Genomic DNA, 6000 nt, shown 5'->3' with positions numbered 1-6000 from the left:
CTATCAAGCATTCTTAAAACTACAGTACCCACCTGGTGAAGTGAAGGAACAGATTGACAGAGCCAGAAGGGTACCCAGAAGTCACCTACTACAGGACAGGCCCAAAAAAGAAAGTAACAGAACGCCACTAGCCGTCACCTACCGCCCCCAACTAAAACCTCTCCGGCGCATTGTCAAGGATCTACAATCTATCCTGAAGGACGATCCCACACTCCCACAAACCTTGGGAGACAGGCCAGTCCTTGCTTACAGACAGCCTCCCAACCTGAAGCAAATACTCACCAGCAACTACACACCACACAACAAAATCACTAACCCAGGAACCAATCCCTGCAACAAACCCCGTTGCCAACTCTGTCCACATATCTATTCAAGGGACACCATCAAAGGACCTAACCACATCAGTCACACCATCAGGGGCTCTGATGGTGCACCTGCACATCTACCAATATGATGTATGCCATCATGTACCAGCAATGCCCCTCTGCCATGTACATTGGCCAAACTGGACAGTCTCTACTCAAAAGAATTAATGGACATAAACCAGACATCAAGAATTGTAACATTCAAAAACCAGTAGGAGAGCACTTCAATCTCCCTGAACTTCACTCAATAACAGACTTCAAAGTGGCAATTCTTCAACAAAAAAAGCTTCAAAAACAGACTTCAACGAGAAACTGCAGAACTGGAATTAATTTGCAAACTAGACACCATCAAATTCGGCCTGAATAAAGACTGGGAGTGGATGGGTCACTACAAAAAGTAATTTTCCCTCTGCTGATACTCACACCTTGTCAACTGTTGAGAATAGGCCACTTCCACCTTAATTGAATTGGCCTCGTTGGCACTGATCCCCCACTTGGTAAGGCAACTCCCATCTTTTCATGTGCTGTGATATATATACTGCTTACTGTATTTTTCACTGCATGCATCTGATGAAGTGGGTTTTAGCCCATGAAAGCTTATGCCCAAATAAATGTGTTAGTCTCTAAGGTGCCACAAGGACTCCTCGTTGTTTTTGATAAAAGCACTAGTTATAGCAAAGTCCCTAGCAGACTTCACGGAGTCTCTGGATCTTCCTTTTCAGGGTCAAAACTGTGTTCAGGGTAAGTTGCAGGGGAGAGGGCTGGTAGGCGTTTAGGAATAGATGGGTATTTGAATTGTGATTTTATATCACTTATAAAAATCTTTCATGTAAGACCCTCACAAAATTAAAGGCAATAAGTCCTATTCAGAAAACTTTTCTGGTAAGAATTTAAAAAATCAGATGTGTTTGAATCTAGCTAAAACACGTCTCTTAAAATAGACCCTGACTACTCCATTTATAGTTCAGCATTGTAGTGATATAAAAATTGCTGGCAATACCTGCTGGTGAAAATGTAGAACTGAATAACTCTTGGTAATGCATACAATACTACATAATGGTAGGAGAGATAAAAGGAACCGGTGGTTATTACTTTACTGTTTCGATTATTATGTGAAGTTAAGGTGACTGTAAATATGAGTTTCGTGTTCAGATTTGTTTTTATTTATGTTCCATCTTGGATAACTATACTAATTTAAAATTAGAAATGGAGCCTTCCAAGGCCAGGCCTGTTTTGAACCGGATACATTTATCGCCCTCTTTAAACGGGCTCTTAATGTACTGCTATGGATCAGATTATTTTGCCAATGTGCTTTCAGATGTCATAGTCTCTCCTGAAAATTAGTTACCGAAACACAGGAGGAACTGGAATGAGATGGTGGTTTGAATGTACCAACGGTTAATTCCAGTCAGAAGTTAAACAGATTCTGCATGGTTATTTCAAACAGAAAGAAGACATTGACCTGTATCATGCTGAGTTCATAACACCTGCTGATATGGAAGAATTGATTCTGTCTGAAATGAAATTTGTTATTTAGGACTTCACAAAGTAGCTGAGCAATTTGCTCACTTTTAATAAATATTCAATGATATTAAAATGAAATAGAATCAAACTTATGGTCTTACAACAGCTGCAGCTTTTCACATTGTATTTACAGATTTTCATGAAAATCCAGATTTTGGGATACACACAACGTTGTCACTTCAAATTGAATGCCTTTAGATGCTCTTTTTGAATATTGGGCATTATGAGTCATTCATCAATGTGGAAATTCCACTAAAATCAATAGAGTTATGTCAGGCCTGAATTTGACTGAGTTTCTGATGGCCCCTTCTAATCTATACATAGAAGTAAACTCACCCTATATATAAAAATATTAATTATGTGCAAAAAGTAATTTCCTCCAATAAAAATACAGACTAGGAACAGAAAAAAAAGTCACCCAAACTATACCCAAAAATGCTCCCCCAAGAACAGAAAACCCAAATCCCTTCCCTGCCCCCAACACACTATGCCCTCCTGGTACTAGGATACATACTAAATATAACAGATTGTAATTTTTGGATGCCCCACGCCCAAGGTTTCTGTGGTGCTCACATCTATATAGTTCAAAAGAAAATTATGATAAACAGAAGCCATGTGCCAATAAAAATGCCTAAAGCTCTGGAAATGGGAAAAAAATCAACCCAAAGCAGATCTTAAAAAGAAACAAAAAGATCTTGATTTGAGCCTAACCTAAGTATTTTAGCACTAAGTCAAGACAAATAACTACCAGCTAGCACTGCAAATACAGTAGTTTAGGCTAATTACCAGAAGCTAGATCCAGGATATCATTGCCTGTAAGAAGGAACTCAGCATTGCAAGCATTGAACTGCTTGACTGAGCAAAATCAAAGCAGCCTCTATGGGATGGAGCAGATCCTCAGCAGTTGTAAATTGGCATAGCTTCATTGAAGTCAATGTAGCTATGCCAAATTACAACTTCTGAGATTCTAGCCCTTTATGTCTAAATGGACCATAACACAGAAAGATATTTAGACCATAGTTGGTAGAACTGGATCTTGAAGGAAGAATTTGTGAGGGTAGCAGCAGAGATAGTGAGGTTTCTTTGAATGCAGCATATGTCACATCAATGAGCACAGTATCATTCATTCAGGACTTTTGTAGCTCATTTCAGGGAGCAGGACAAAGAAGGACCCAGCATTTATTCAGTAGGAGTCATCAGCAACATAAAGAAGATTTCAGAAGACTGGTTTACATAACTATGCTACAAAAAATCTGAGCTCAAAGGAGTGTTCCACCTCTTCTGAACTGCTTATCCACTTTGCTTCCAGTCAGCTTCTCTGGGAGTGGTATAGTAGATAGAGATCAGGGATCTGTAGTCAACAGGACTCTATTTCCCAACTCTGAGTCCATATGCCTATTTATATAACTCACATCATCTTTCTGTGCCTCATTTTGCCCAATGGGTAGGAATTTCAGCACCACTGTGTACCAAAATCTAAAGTAGTTGCTGTGGACCTCAAGTAATGAAATTCAAGGCCAGCCAGCAGAAGTAAGAAATCAAGCAGCTGCACACTGGCTCTCAAAAGAACACATGGCCGGATGGAGATCTTAGTTATGTCAATATAGATGGAATTACTCTGGATTTACACCACTGTAACTGAGATCAGAATCAGGACTCTGGTGTCTAGAGTAGTTACACATGAATCTCTACTATTTGCTATTGAGATTGGTGCTGCACTTTAGAATATGAAAATTTTAGGTGTCCCTGGATCAAATCTATGTTATAAATAATAACAATGGTCCCTGTGGACCTTCAGTAATGAAATTCAAGCCCAGCAGGCAGTACCAATTACAAGTGCAGCAGAAACATGTTGGCTCCCAAAAGCGCACAGACACAGGCATACACAGACGCTAAGCTCTGGCCTGAGCCTTTTCAATATATTTTTGATTTCTGCTGCTGCTGTGAGTTAGATTTCTTATAATAAATAATAATAATAATAATAAAAATAATGATAAATAACAAATAATAATAAATTAATTAATAAAGTGCTAGGAAAGTAATGATGGTGATAGCAGGTTTAAGGCTTGGGCTGACAAAGAGCAGCCAGCCAGCACCATACTGACTAATTGCAATGGTGACAACCCCACGTTGTGTTGGTTGAAATCTGCTCCTACCTAAATGTCTGTAATTGTTTCCTCCCCCTTGCACCTGCACTACAGACACAGACAGTCTGGAGCTCTACCTTGCTTCTTCTCACCCCCACCCTTCCTCCACCTAAACAATAGGGGCCCAATTATGCAAACAATTATGCAGGTTGACTTAAACAGGACCACTCATATGCATAAAGTTACTCGTGTGCGTTTGCAGGATCAGGGCTTGACTTTTTAATAGGGGAAGTTTTCATTTGTTATTAATAAAGTGTTTCCTGACTGTAGAGCTTCTACAACAGGCCATACAAGAGGCTTTCACTGCAAGCAGCAAATTGATTCCAGCCCCAGCCAGCATCCAGAACTGAGTGAGAAATGATTGTGGAACAATAGGGCTGAGTCAAACAGGGCAGTCACCTGGGAGGTGCAAGACCTACATGCCAGGCTCTGCTTTATATGAGGTAGAAGCGGAATTTTGAACCTGGGTCTGCTACTTCCTGCTTGAGTGCTCTGACCACCAGGCTATCACAGGCTTCTCCTTGGGTTTTTGTGAAAGACAACTAACCTGGCTTGAGAGCTTATCTCCAATGGCTGTGAATCCTCAGTAGAGACAGATGCTTCCTTCCAGCCCCAAGTTAGACAGCCAAATCCTTTTAAGGGACAGGGCTGAGGCCTCACCCCTTGCCTCAGCATTTTGTGAATTCCTTTTTTAGATGTCTAACTCTCCCCATTCCTCATATAGGCAGCCTGGTAACCTAACTTGGGGCTGTGAATTCCAGTAGGCGGCAGGGCACCAAAAGATTAGTGAAATGATTAAAAATATTATAGCAGCCTCTAAAGCTTGTGGCAGCAGAGTTCTCAGCTCTGGATTCTATGACTTTTCATTTAAATTAATTTTGTCTTAGAAGCAAAATTAAAAAAGTAGCTTACTTTTAATACACATAATTTTATAGGTACTTTGGGCCAAATTCATCCTTGTAATTCAACTGACTTCCGCAGGGATAAATTTCACCAGGGAGAATTAGGTCCTCTACCATGAATTTGGACTGGCCCATTAAGCATTTTAACTAGGGGTCCACTTCATTGCTGCTGTAGTCTGAGCTCATTGCGCACCACAGGAGCTCCTTGAATCCTTCTATGCACCCCTTCTGTCACTAGCTCCCTTCCTCACCTCTCTATTTCAGTGACTTCTTGCAACTCTCGCACCTTCCCACCCAGTGATGCCCCTCATTCCACCTCCCCCTATGTCAGAGTCCCATATGTTCTCCTCTCCTATGCCAGAGGTTCTGTGTGTCACCCATTTTCTCCTTTGTGTGAACCTATTTCCCCTCCCCCACAGTATGGTCCTCCATTCTCCCCTACATTTTAAACTCTATTAGAAGGATGGACAGAGATAGAGAGTATTAATGACTGCTATCGACCAGTTATTTGATCTAGAGACAGATTCAGATCTGGTTGAAGCTAATGTGTGTGCTAACCAGGTGCCAAGGGCTTTGCATGTCTTTCATTTCCCCTTTCCAGTTTTTCCATTTTCACCCAAATCCATAAGGTTGTGCCCATTGATGCCTAGAACACGCTGTGAAATTTTGAAATTGATAGGTTGCAGCATTCAAAAGTTACTGCATTACAAACAGATAAATGTCATCGAGTCGAGTGTAGGGCCATCCTTCACTCAGCCAAAAATGACTCACAGTTCTGATTTGCCTCTCACTTGCGTTGCTGTAAATCCAGAGTAGTTCCACTGAAGTCAACAGAGTTACACTGGTGGAACAGAATCAGACTATAACAGGCAAAACTCCCTTTGAATCAGGGTGGAGGACAGCAGAGGGACCCAGTGGATATATGTTAGATGTTTTGATACTTCCAACAATTTACACTGTGATTGAGTCAATTCTATTCTAGATTTCACACATTTAATTACCGATGCAGCCAATGTAACTCCACCTGAATAAATTACAGGTTTCAGAGTAGCAGCCATGTTA

Source organism: Caretta caretta, chromosome 4 (genome assembly GCF_965140235.1).
Source record: "Caretta caretta isolate rCarCar2 chromosome 4, rCarCar1.hap1, whole genome shotgun sequence".
NCBI lineage: Eukaryota > Metazoa > Chordata > Testudines > Cheloniidae > Caretta > Caretta caretta.
Note: the sequence above shows the minus strand (reverse complement) of the source record.